A 14,630-nucleotide genomic window follows, 5' to 3' on the forward strand; every position below is an offset into this window, starting at 1 on the left:
CTTACTTGTAAAATATATATAATAGTTACTTTTACCTTAATAGGATTGTTGTATTAATGTGTTAGTGTATGCAAAGCTCTTAAAATGCTGTCTGGAATATAATAAATGTTGAACAAATGTTTTTTCTTATTATTATATCACTTTATCAGACATCATTATTATCATTATCATGATGCCATTATCTGAAATAAAGTATTCTAACAACAAAGGAAATTTTGAGGAAAATAGAATGAATCCTATTTTGAATTAATCAAATATTTTAATCAAACATCCAGTAATAAGTAGGTCATCAGAGAAGCAGTTCTGGAAAGAGGTAAAATTTCTGGAAAGAGTATATAAATTTGGAAGTCAACCATGTGCAGGTCACATTTGAAGCTGTGAAATAGTTTAGATTGCCCAAGGGGAAAGTATAACAAAAGGAAAAAAGAGAGGAATATTGAGAAACAAAATGATCCTCCTAGAAATACCAATATTTAAGCAATGGGTAGAAGATGGGCCATCATAGTAGCCTGAAGAGCAAAGATATAAAAGAAGAACATGGAAAGATGGGTGGGATAGCCAAAAAGATAGAGCCCAATAAGATGAAGATAACTACATTGTCAAATTATTGGAATTCAACAGATAATTGTTGTGAATGAAGTAATTAAATAATTTGATAATTGAGAAACCACTGGTGATGTAGCAATCTGTTTTCATCCTGCTGCTTGCACATTGATTAGCATGTGAATAAATTGAAAATAAATGTTAGACTAAAGAAGCAGTTTAAGTAATGTTAGGGATGAACTTCAGATTTCAGTAGGCTAAATTTTTAATGGAGAAATGAGGAATGTTATTAATATACTTTGGTGAAAAGATAATTGTAGACAATACTATCTATTAAGTGAATTGTATGCCACCTAAATTTGCTTCCATACTATTATTCATATCAATGTAAGAGTGGATGAGTCAGCAAGTTGTGTCCATGGGCTAAGGAAAGAAATCACCCATACATGGAGAGAATAAAATTGGGAGAAATTAGGGAAAAAAATGGAGGAAAAAAGGAAGTAAAAATTTTAAGTCAAATAAACTGGATACAAGCAGGTTAAAATCCAAAAACTGCCTGTACACGGGTAACAACCAGTTAAAAAATATAATGGAAAAATGATTCTATTTACAGGAACAAATGTAAAATATGATAGTTAAGAATCATTTTATTTTAACAAGAAATGAATGAGACCTATGATATTTTGCTTGGCTCAACGGAATGAGCAAACAAATTCCTGAATTAAAATACTGGAAAAAAATTTTTACCAGATTTTTAAAAATATATTTAATTTAATTTCAATAAAAATCTCGATAGAATATCTTTAGGAAATTTAAAAATCAATCCTAAAATTTGTATAAACAAACAACTTCTGGTAAGATAACTTCAAGAAAAATTAGTAAATAGCTGAAGAGAATGAATTATTAAGTCACATTTTTTAAAAACCAAATAATTAAAACTTAAGAATCAATTAAAGAAGGAATCTTGATGGGCCTGGTTCATGAATAAATTATAAATTATTCATTAATTTAGAAATATAATAGCTAATGAATTACAGAATATTTATCTTCCTTAATAATGAAAGATATGCAAATAAAAAGCACATAAGAAATATTATTTTATCTTTTTGTTAGTTGATATATGAACACCTATTTCATAATGTTTGGCAAAAATAATTATATGCTTAAAATGTTTACATTCTTTGTCCCAGTAATGATATTTTTATGAAGGAAATCAAAATACATAAGGACATTTATTTAAAAATGTTTCTTAAAACATTATTTTATAAGAAAATATTAGGAGCAAGGTAAATGTTCCACAAAATAAGAAAAATTAATTATAGCAATCTCATATTATGTAATACTATACAAGCACTAAAATTATAATTACATGGAAAATCAGTATTATAAAAATTTGAATAAAAACTTGAATGCAAAAATATATATGCAGTTTGATATAAGCCAGAATATATATAATATATCCTGTATTCTGTTTTAACCATTTCTCTCTTGGAATCTGAATTATTCATTGCTTTGCTAAGGATGTAGTAATCTAAATAGAAAAATTGAAGTGTCTGTAATTAGAGGCTTATCAGATAGCTGTTTGTTTTCCCTCTTAATTTCAGTACATATATTTAATATTGCATCCTGGACAAAAATAAATATGAGCACTTTCAAAATTAATTGACCAAAAGTGATATTAAAGCAATCTTGGTCTATTAAAGTAACTAGTGTATATTGGATAAAAATTCTAATTTTGCATTTTATAAACAAACTGAACATAAACAAGAAATTTCAAAAGTAGTAGAGGATTCTTCAGAATTAGAGCAAGCGGCCGAATGTTGACAGCAGATGTATTTACTGGGAAACTGACTGCAGGTTAGAGGTACTACTCTACTGGAACAGGAGTTAGAACAGCATCCTTCAGTGAGGAGGTATGTGGGCCTATCTCTGGGAGCAAATTCCCTCAGATAAGATTTGTTCTAGTTGTCTGGCAAGGGATAGTATGTTTTGGGAGGTGATGATTATGAAGAGGGTTTGGCTGAGAAAATGATGCAAAATTAAGAATTTATAATAATTTTTATACATTTGCCCAGATATAATTAATATTAATTTTCTGCCACTTTTTTGCTTTCCAATAAATGATGACAGGAAAAGTAATTTTGGAAGTAAAAAATTGTTTTGTTTATGGCAAATCAATTATTTAGAAAATGAAGCTTAGTGGTGATTTTAGGGAAGAGTATAAAGACCACTGAACTGCTTATCTGAACACCTGGAAGCTAGGCCAGTTTAACCGTTACTACATAAATTTGAGCAAGACTCACAGTTGTTCTAGAGTTCACTTTCCTCAGTTGGAAAATAAGGCATTTGTTTTTAAATCACCACCAAGATCCTTTCTGTCCCTAAATTTCTATGACCATAATTTCAATAACAGCCACTCCACAATTATAGCAATAGTAATAATTTCATTTATTGTCACTTTTAAGCTGGATGTGGTGCAAAATACATTCTATGAATTATTCTATTTAATTCTTGCAATGATAATAGGTTCTATTATCAGCTCCATTTCTTAATGAGAAACTAGGAGTTTAGAGATGTCAATTAATTTGCCCAAGGCCATATAGTTGCAAGTGGCACAGTCAAGATTCAAACCCAAATGACTACAAATCCCAAGCTCAGAACCACTATACCACACTCTTCCTCTATTTCTTATCTTACTGCTAAGCAACCAGAGCACAGGAATGGCTGGTTGCAAATGTGAAAAATGTGCATCAGATATACTAATGGTGAAGAAAGTTGTGTCTTACCCCTATCGTTCTCTGCAGCACCTAATAGATTATCTTACAAATGTGTCTTTGTTGAATAAACTAAAAGACAGCGTTTTTTTCCTCTGTGTAGCCAATCATTGGGATCTTTAGAAACAAAACCAGGGAGAGGATCATGTTCAAAATTACTAGTCCATGATGGTTTGAGGTCCACAATTCACTGTAAATGTGGTACTTACCTCAACATGATATTAACATAGTTATTTTTATAATATATTTGTCTTCCATAATTTTTTTTAAAAGACCACGTTTTTTTCTGACTGTGATGTCCACTGGTTAACTTGTTAGTGAAAGATAAGATTTTCTGAAATTACCATCTTTGTGCTCTATTTTAATTAAAATATTTTGTTGTAAGTAAAACAATGTACAAATGTAGCTAAGTAAAATTTATTGTTGCTCTAAGTATGAGTAAATCTGAATAACAGATTATTTTTTGAGCAGTATGTAATTATACACCACCCATAAAGCCTTATTTGGCAGGCACATGTCAAAGCCCACATATGTAGACACTGGAGTTACAAAGAGGAAGCAGGGACTCTTCCTACCATCAGGAGTCTTTCAGTCTAGCTGGAGAAATACACATAAACAAACTATCAGAAAACAAGAAGACAAATGCTGTAACTGATAATGTAGGCACAAGGAACAGCACATTATTTCTACCTGGATACGATGGGAGGATGGAAATCAGGATATGTTTCACAGAGAAGGCAAGATTTGAACTGCCCTAGGAAGAAGGGAGGATGGTGTTACTGATAAATGTGCAGGGCAAGTAAAGGCCTGAAAGTCTATGAGCGTGTAGTATTCAACAGAGTATAGGAAATGTCGGTCTGAGTATCAAGAGTGAGGTTAGGGCCGGGCGTGGTGGCTCACGCCTGTAATCCTAGCACTCTGGGAGGCCGAGGCGGGTGGATTGCTCAAGGTCAGGAGTTCGAGACCAGCCTGAGCAAGAGCGAGACCCCTGTCTCTACTAAAAATAGAAAGAAATTATATGGACAACTAAAAATATATATAGAAAAAATTAGCCGGGCATGGTGGCGCATGCCTGTAGTCCTAGCTACTTGGGAGGCTGAGGCAGGAGGATCACTTAAGCCCAGGAGTTTGAGGTTGCTGTGAGCTAGGCTGACGCCACGGCGCTCATTCTAGCCCGGGCAACAGAGCGAGACTCTGTCTCAAAAAAAAAAAAAAAAAAAAGAGTGAGGTTAGGCTAGAGAAATGGGTTGCGCATCAATATCTAGCTATTAATTAAAACTTCGCATAGCATGAGAAACAGAGCTAGAAGAATAGGGGTTAGAGAGAATGATGGGGTACAAAAAGATTCAAGGGCACTGCTGAGGAGGAAGCGCTAGGGAGGGGGTCCCAGATTGTGCTTTGTCAAGTTGAATCCCCCTTTATTGGTTCTTTCTCCAGTGTTGCCTCTCTTTATCTGTGTAACCTTGAACAACCCTCATTCCAGCACAACTTCTGCCATCTGTGGAATGAGGGAATAAAACTAACTAATTCATTGCCAGCCTGGGTCCCCAAAGGTACTAATGAAGTTCTTCAGAATGAACTAAAACTCCATTTAGATTTTTAACATTACGAAATATCAGTATACATTGCAGCTTGTTTACTGATACAAAATCCTTCAAAATTTGACATCTGCAAGTAAACTAATGAAAGAACCTTTACTAGTGAAAACATTGCAAGCCATTAGCCCAGATGGTTACTGGAATCCTTTCCAGTTCTAAAAACCTATTATTTTATTATTTCAGTGAATATTTGCAGAGCTTGGTTTTTAACATAAAATTTATACTCCACCAAACAATATTCTCAGTGTCCCCATCCCTGAAAATGTAGCCTGCCTTGCAGCTGCACATGGACTGTTAGCATAGCCGTTTATGTAAAATGTGATGATACCTCTTTTCTTTGGTTTATTAAAAAACAAAACACAGCATTTAAAATCAGTCATTCCTTGGGAAGAAGGCAAATAGCATAATTAAAATAAGACTGAGTTGTGAAGATGAATTTTCTGAAGAAGCCTAGTTTATTAATGTCTACTTAGGAGTCACATTTTTGTTTAATTATAAGATTCTTGGAAGAAACTAAAATTAGACTTCTGGCATATCCGTTTTCTCCTTTTAAAAGGGAAAAGATCATAATTGCTCTCACCTTGTACTTCTTAAAGTTTTCCTGAAGAATATTTTGGAGTCCCTTTGTTCTTTTGAGCATTGGGGTTCAAAAATAAGATCATTTAAAAACAATACAGCCACCTACATAACCATATTTTTTAGAAGAAAATTACCTTCATCACTAAAAATTTGCTCTTGTAATCAAATCAAATATTGTAATTGTATAAAGTATAACTGATTAATTAGAAGATTTTCGTTTTTAAGCAGTACATATACATATATATTATATATATGCATATGTACTTTTTCAACTTTTTAAAAAGACTCAGTTATTAGCAGAAAGCTACTACATCACATAAATCAAAAAGATGACAAAAATTTCGTTGTATTAGGAGCCATGTTTGAAACTAATGATGATGAAATTCTTAAAAAGTAGGAAAACAATCAAGGCTGCATGTTCTCCTTAGATACAACAGAAACCAAGTCATTGACCAGGATTTAATATTAAGAAAACTTGAGAAAGTATGGAATCCTGAATTTTAACTTTTTACCACTTCATATTTAGCGTCTGGAGGAAAATGATGAGAATTCAGTGCTTCAGAAATGAATCCTAATCTTCTGACAAATAAATATACTAGTTTTCATTCTTACAGAAGCAGTTTTCACATATTTAAAAACTCAAGTATGTATACTTTTTATTATCTTAACTTTTAATAATTCATTCATCTCATTATATTTTGAAATGAACATTAATGGGCCAAATATGCATACCAGGATATTCTTATAATATGAATCTAATGGAAATTAATACACATTTTGAACCTTTAGATTTCTAAAACTATCCTTCTAATTCAGTCTAGTGCTTCATCAGCTGAATATTAATATCAGTTAGCTATTTCTTGAATTTTATGTCAACTTAAATGCACTGGCTGATTTGACAGGGGGTCAATGAAAGAGCCCTGTAGGATTCTTAAGTTCAATATGTGCATTAAGATAAGCAAGAAAATGACGTTTCTTTTCTTCTCCTCCGTGTTTTACAGTAGGTATTAACACATATTTATAGCCCCAAAGAGCCTGTTAGAGCAGCCTTTGTTCTTCTACCTCTTAAAACATGCCAGAAAAGGATACTTACTCAAGCTGCACGGTTCATACTGTGTCTCCGGCCTATTATTTCCTATAAATCGTGAAATGACTGGGAGAGTGGTCTGAATTGAGTTGTGACTCAGGGCAGTCAGTTTCTTGGTGGGTAACATTTCCATGGTATTCAGAAAAAGGCCAGATTTTTAGTATCTTTATTAGGACACAATACTACATAAAGAATGTTTGCATGTTTGCATTTTCTGTACCAAATGGTATTCTTTAAATTGATGTTGGATTTAAGAAAATATAGGAAGACTATTTTGGGGTGGAGTCCAAAGGAGGCAAAATTAATAAGAATTATTAAAATATCTTTACAAAATGTCAAGGACAGCAGATTCACTTGATAGACAATCTTGCTGGTAATCTGGACATTACCTGAGAGCTTTCATGTGGCTGCTGAATTAATTGACACTACTTTGTGAGTGTAAATTATAGTCTTCGTTTGTCCAAGGAGAAAAATATCCACATGTTTTTCTTTCATTTGAAAACAGAACTGCTGGGACCAATATATATACTTGGCATTGGCTTCCTATGTATAAAGTAAATAATTTAAATTATTGACAATGTATTATACTGTTTGATATATAGAAATATAAACACTTAACTCCCAATAAAATTAAAATTTAGCATAGGCATGTTACAACATTGTTTTATGTTTGCATTGTTATTTCCCCGGGGGCAATTGAAGTGTTTCTAGTAGTGTTTATTTAGTTCTCAAATCTACCACACCAAGTGCTCAGCAGCAAATATTGTTGACCTTGCTTCACAAATTGGAACACTTTTGTGAGGTTTATATTTCAGATAAACAAATAGACCATAATAAGAAAACGACGCTTATTAGTTCTCTGAAGGCTCTCTCCATTATTTTGTGCATTTGTAAAATTTTTACCAAAGCAATATGCTTACATAGCCTAATACAATTAAAGAGTACAAAATGTCTAGTAAAGAAAAGCTTCATATACTGGCTCTCATTATTTTAACTTATTAATTTCTAAAAATCTTGAAACAATTTCCTTCACATTTTAATTCAAAATTCAATATGCTTTGGGTTGTACTTTTGCATTATGAAACTATCTAAAGTTTTTTAATTTATATGGAAAACATTAGTTCTTTCTTTACAAAATAAGTGGATTTTCAGCTTATAAAAAAGGGGGGGGTGGAGAAAAACTTCAATTCCCTCCCCAGCTCTTGCCTTTCCCTAGATTGACACCCCAAAGACACAATACTCAGGGTGTGTGATTTTCTTTATATTCTTAAGTATTCAAGGAGCCCCTGAAATCATGACCTTAGTTATTTTCTTGTTATTTTTAAATAATTTTTAAATTATTTCTTCTCTATTCTATTTCTAGAATTCTTATGAATCAGATGTTGGACCTTCAGAATTGACTGTAATTTGTTTTTTTCCATTCTACCTTTTCACACTTTCATTTTTATTCTACATTCTGGGAGATTTCCTCAATTTTGTTTTCCAAACCTTCTGCTGGAACTTTAATTTTGTTTATATTTCCAAGAGTTTTTTTCCAGTTTTTTGGCTGTCCTGGCTTCATATCATTCTGCTTTTGTTTCATAGATACATCTCTTTTTATAACTCTGAGATGGCCACTGTATTTTTTCTCTCATGAGCCTTTTTTCAGCGTGCCCGCTTTGATCTCTTTCTTTCATATTAGAGACTTAACCAGGTGTTCAGTGATCCTTAGTTATGCATTCATATTTGAAGGTAAGGCCAAAAAAGCTAATTGACACTATTTATGTATGGGTGAAGTTTGTTAGATATGTTTCATTTACCGTGATTAATCAGTAAATTGGTCTTTTTATTGGGAAAGATCAATATGTAGGCTCTTGCTTCTCTCTGCCCCCACCCCCAACCATTCAGTTTTAAGAAGACTCCTCAATCTCCTTCTCTAGAGATATATCCCTGTGGCTAATGTTTTTACAAATAAAATTTTTATTTTATTTAAATATTATCAGATATTTTCTGATAATAAATACAAACTTTTATTTTATTTAAATATTATCATATATTTTCAGATAATGTTGGCTTCATAGAATGAGATAGGAATAATTCCTTCCTCTTCAATTTTTTGGAATAGTTTGAGGAGAATTGGCATTAGTTCTTCTTTGAACTAACACTGGTGGAATTTGGCAATGAAACTATCTGGTCCTGGACATTTCTTTGTTGGGAGACTTTTTATTACTGCTTTGATCTCATCACTTTTTATTGTCTGTTCAGGGTTTTTATTCATTTCTTTTTGATTAAATCTTGGTAAGTTGTACATGTCCAGGAATTTATTCATTTCCTCTAGGTTTTCCAGTATGTTAGTGTATAGTTGTTCAAAGTAGTCTCTGATGATATTTTGTATTTCTGTGGTATCAGTTGTAATGTCTCCTTTTTCGTTTCTGATTTTCTTTATTCGGTCTTCTCTCTTTTTTCTTGGTCAGTCTAGCTTGTGGTTTATCAATTTTGTTTATCTTTTCAGAAAACCAACTTTTTTCCCCATTGATTCTTTGTATGTTTTTAGTCTCTATTTCATTTAGTTCTACTCTGATCTTTATTATTTCTTTCCCTCTACTAATTTTGGGCTTGGTTTGTTCTTGCTTTTCTAGTTCCTTGAGGTGCATCATTAGATTGTTTATTTGAAATGTCTCCACTTTTGATATAGGTGCTTATTGTTATAAACCATTCTCTCAGCACTGATTTTGCTGTATCCTAGAAGTTTTGGTATGTTGTGTTTTGATTTTCTTTTTTTTAAGAAATTTTTTAATTTCCTCCTTCATTTTTTCCCTGACTGGGTGGTCATTTACAAGAATAATTTCCATGTATTTGTACAGTTTCTGGCTGCGGTAGGCAGGGGCGGAGTGATCCCCAGGCCCCTACCTGGCAGAATGCTCGGGTGAGAGGCAGCGGTGGCTATGCTGCAGCCCTGCTACCTGGGAGGGTGGGGTTGTTTCCAGTGACAGCAGCCGTATGCAGTCAGGTGGGGGACACATGCTTGTGCTTTAGTCCTAGCAGTGGCTGCCTGGGCTTCACTCATGCTTTAGCCCCAGTGGGGTCAGGTCACAGAGACGGTAACTATGGGCAGGGGACTTTGTCTGGGCCTGTGAAAATGCATGGTGTCTCTGCTGCTGGCAGCAGTGAGGTCACTGCCATTGGTCCCCAGGTGCAGTTTGTTGGAGGCTGGGCTCCCAAAAATGGTCCCTTGCTGTAGTTCTTAGGATTCGGGGTGTATATGGGACCCAGCTTCAGTTCCCTCTCTGGAGCAGTGCCATTGCAGTTTCTAGGCAGCTCCCCATTTTGGTTTTGGGGCATGCAAGGATTGAGGGGCTCTCCTGTGGCTAGGATTGCAGGAGCCCATGGTGGGAATGTGGACCATTGGGGGTTTCTCACTTACCCTTTCCATGCATTGAGTAGTCTCTTCAGGCTTCCAGCTGATCTCAGCTGAGCAACTGCTTCCTTTACCTCTCCTTCCTTGCTTTAGGTGTTTGTTATCAGTTCCCTGTTGAATTCCAGTGTTCTTTCTTGGATGATCTATTGGAAGTGTGATTACTCACTATTCAGGTTTTTCTTTGCAGAGGAGGTGAGCACAAAATGTCTTTGTAAGCCTTCTTTTTTTGGGGGGGTGACGGGAGGAGGGGAGACAGGTTCTCACTCTGTTGCCTGGGCTAGAATGTGCTGGTGTCACCATAGCTCACTTCAACCTCAAACTCCTGGGCTCAAGCGATCCTCCTGCCTCAGCCTCCTGAGTAGCTGGAGGAGTGTACCACCTGAGTGCACTACCATGCCTGGCTAATTCTATTTTTTGTAGAGATGGGGCCTCACTCTTGCTCAGGCTGATCTCAAACTCCTGACCTCAAGCCATCCTCCTGCCTCAGCCTCCAAAAGTGCTAAAATTACAGATGTGAGCCACCCCACCAGCCCTCTAAGCCTGCAGTCCCCAACCCCCCAAGCCATGGACTTCCATGAAACTAGCCCCTGATGCCAAAAAGGTTGAGGATCACTGCTCTAAGCCATCTTGATGCCCCTTCTGTTATTACTCTGGAAGTTAAGTCAGTTACTATTCTTCCACTTGCTTTCTGGTTTTTCCTGAAATTGTTGAATTCTCTCAGCTGCTGGTACTCCTCTCTCTTTCCCATTCTCTTTGAGTACTTAAAAACATTTTATTCCTTTACAGTAATTTTGGTGAGGTTATTGAAAGGAGAGAAAATAAGTGCATGATATCAATCTGCCATTTTTAATGGAATATTATTTTATTAATTTTCCAGATATTCACATCATCAGTTTATCTTCTAATGTATAAAGATAAAATATTTCTGAGGACATTTAAGATGGCAAATCCTGTCATTCTACAATCTATTTCTGGTGTAAAAACATCACGTCAGTCAGAAATAGCAAGATAATTAGAACTAGAATTTTTGTCTATAACCTGTATGAAAGCACTAAGAACTGTATTATGATAAGAAGTTAGCTATGAAAGTCCATTTTGTGACAATAATGTATTTGAATATCTTAGGAAAAACTACTTGCTAAATTTAATAAATTCTGAGAAAATGAATGTCCATTGTTAGAAAACAAAAATAATCCAGGTAAAAAAAAATAGGGAAATAATAATTCTTACCAAAAAGAAAACCCTTGCTTCTACAACAATTATCTGCCAATGTTACTGCTTTGTACTTGAGGAAGTAGAGTAAATGCAGGCCATTAAACACCAGAGACACACAAATTCATACATATTTATGACTTTGATCCTTTTTCAGAATTATAGTTAAACAGACCATGATGAATAAAATATTCATTGAAAAAATATTCAACATTTTTATGCTAGTAGCTGTGATCTATTTATCAGGGGTTCTCACAAGTAAAGTTTAATTGTTTCCAAAACAAAAGCCAGAAAGAATGACACAATAAATTTTTAAAAATGGTTATTTGTAAGAGGATATATAAGTGTATCTATGAATAGCTTCTTTAGTACTTTTTTAGAATCTAGGACACATTTCAGTAGACCTTACATAAGAGGAGTGAGATCAATAAGATGAAATTTTAAAGTGTGTTTTTCCATACCTAAGACAATAATAAGTGAAAAACGAAGGATTGAAGTGAAGAGAAAACAAAAAACCTATTTGCTTATTTATTAAATGTATGTATACTCTGCCTATTCCAAAAAATGAATTTGAAGTAAATTATTGCAAATAAAACATTATATTGGGAAAACAATGATTGAACAAAATAAGGTATTTAAATGTCCCAATCACTGTTTAAAGGGAAATACCTAATGTACTCAACCTTTAATGGAGATCTATGTCTTGTCCATACCCCTTCTTCACTCTCTTTCATCCACAGTCTTTCCTGATGTGGTCACATTCAGTTCCATAGTTTAAAATGAATGCCATCTATATGCCCTTGACTCCTAAATTTGTATTGCCAGCCCTGATATATAGCTCTTTATCTCAAAACTCATTTATCCAGCTTTCAACTTAACATCTTGTTGGATATATCTATTATACATCTCAAAAACAGCATGTCCAAATCAGGACTCTTATTTCACTGGTTAATATTTTCCTTTTTTGAATAATAAGCAGCAACATGTACCTTGTTTTTTCAAGCCAAAACCCTGGGATTCATTTTTTTTTTAATTTGAAAATATTATGGGGGTACAAATACTTCTGGTTACATGGGTCACTTTTATAATGCTTGAGTCATGGTTATAAGTGTGCCTGTCACCCAGATTGTGTCCACTGTCCCTGTTAGGTAGGTTATCGCCCATCCCCTCCTCCCTGTCCCCACTGATCAATATCCATTGAGTTTTACATCCCTCTATGCACATGTGTGCTCATTGGTTAGTTCCCATTTAGTAGTGAGTACAAGTGGTGTTTGTTTTTCCATTCTTTAGATACTTCGTTTAGGATTCTTAGTATCACTTTTTCACTCATGTTGCCCATCATTAATTCTTATTAGCAATAACATCAAAATATGTACCAAATCTGTCTTTTATTCCATCTCCATCAATAAAACCCTTGTCACACAACGGTCATTTGTTTTTATTTTGTTTTAATATCTGTGGAATATTTCATTAAAGAAACATAAAAAATTTTTCTATGAATATCCACCTTCAGAAATAAAATGGTATAAATACTTTTGAGGCTCCTTGAATGCTCTTGTTAATCAAATTGCTCTCTATTTCTCCCAGAAGCTCATATGTTCATCAATTTGTTTTCTTTTTAAAGTATTCCTTCATATATAGATAATACATTGTTTAGTTTCCATTGTTTTTGAAGTGTTCTGAAATGGAGTTCTATGGTATATATTCTCCTGCAACTTGCTGCTTTCTCTCAACATCTTATTTGTGAGATTTGTCTATGCTGCTTTGTCTATTTGTACCTCATTTGTTTTTGCTATTCTACAGTAGGCAATTGTCTTAATATCTCATAGTTTATGTACTGATTCTAATCTGGGTAAATAATTGGATGGCTTCTAATTTTTTGTTGCCACTGTTTCACTGTTGTCATTCTGGATTAAAAACAATGCTGCTACAAACGTTCTGAGAGTAGTCTATTGTAAATATGTGCTAGAGTTTCTCTAAAGTACATATCTAGAGTAGAAGAACTAAGATCTAAGATTTCCACATGTTCAAATATGATGGATTATGCTAAACTATTAAGCGTTTGTGCTGATTTACTCCCCTATTAGCTACATATGAATGTTATTACTGCTCCATTACCTCATCGATACTCATTATTATCTCTAGCTTTTTAATTTTTGCCAATCTGAAGAATATAAGGAAGCATCTCTTTGTGATTATAAATTTAGATTTTCCTGATTACTAATTTAGTCCAGCATCTTTTCTTTTATTTAAAGGCCATTCATGTTCCCTGTCCTCTGAAATGTACATGTGATAATTGAAGTGTATTTTTTTATTGATTTGTCTTATAATTATTGATTTGTTCTACAAATTCTATCATATATTCTCAACATTATAATATTTTGTCCAATGTACTTCTGTAAATATCTTCTTCTAATTCAAGTCTTGTGTTTTTACTCTTTTTGTAATATCTTCATGTAATTTTTAAAAATCTATGTTGAGTCATTGTCCGTTTATTATCTTATATACATTTTAGAATTAGTTTTCAATTTTCTTTTTTAAAAAACCCTCTAATTAAAAAAATTGTATTGAGTCTATTTGACTATTTTGGAGGGAAATCAAATCTTCAATATATGCAGCCTTTCCATTCAAAAACATACTATATTGCTCAAATTTGGAGGGGATTTCTTTAATGTCTTTTAATAAAGCTTTATTATTTTCTTCAAAAGGGCTTCCACAAATTTTATTTACCTATTTATTTGTTTGTTTTCTTCTAGATACTTCATGTTCTTGGTTGCATTAACCAGGAAGGTTTTTTTTTTTTTGGCTGCCTAGTCGGTCATAATTTTAGCAATGAGAGTTCTTTCATTCAAAATTTCCTAACTGGATTATTACAGTAGCTTTTGAACTGATTTCTCTACCTTTACTTTTGTCTCCCGTCAGTCATTTCTCCTCACTATCACATTCTGAAATTTTTCTATTTCCTTATTGTTTGTGACCTGTCTTCTCTCACCAGAGCTCAGCTCTCAGAGTAGAAACTTTGTCTTTCCTGATTAACACCATATCACCAGTGTTTAAAAACAAAATGGGCACTTTTAAACAATTGTGAGTCACAATAAGGTGAGTCACATATATTGTTAATATTTCAGAATGCATAAGTCCAGACAAGGGCTCTACTTTTCCCATAAATAAATAAGTTGTTTTGGCTATTAATTTACCAACATAGCCCAAAATTATGGAATTACAAACCAAAGGGTAATATTTATGAGTATCAGGTAATATAAAAGGAACTGGTGATCATTTATTTATTGTCTTCTGTTCTCTGGATGCATTGACTTACACATTACTTTTGAACAGAGGGTAGAATGACACTGTTGATCACAGGTTGCTTAGTTCTGCGTTTCATCCAGTGTTCCACCCCCCAGTGCATCTTTCTTGAATGACCACATGACTTCCACTTG

Source organism: Eulemur rufifrons, chromosome 15 (genome assembly GCF_041146395.1).
Source record: "Eulemur rufifrons isolate Redbay chromosome 15, OSU_ERuf_1, whole genome shotgun sequence".
In the NCBI taxonomy this organism is placed as follows: domain Eukaryota; kingdom Metazoa; phylum Chordata; class Mammalia; order Primates; family Lemuridae; genus Eulemur; species Eulemur rufifrons.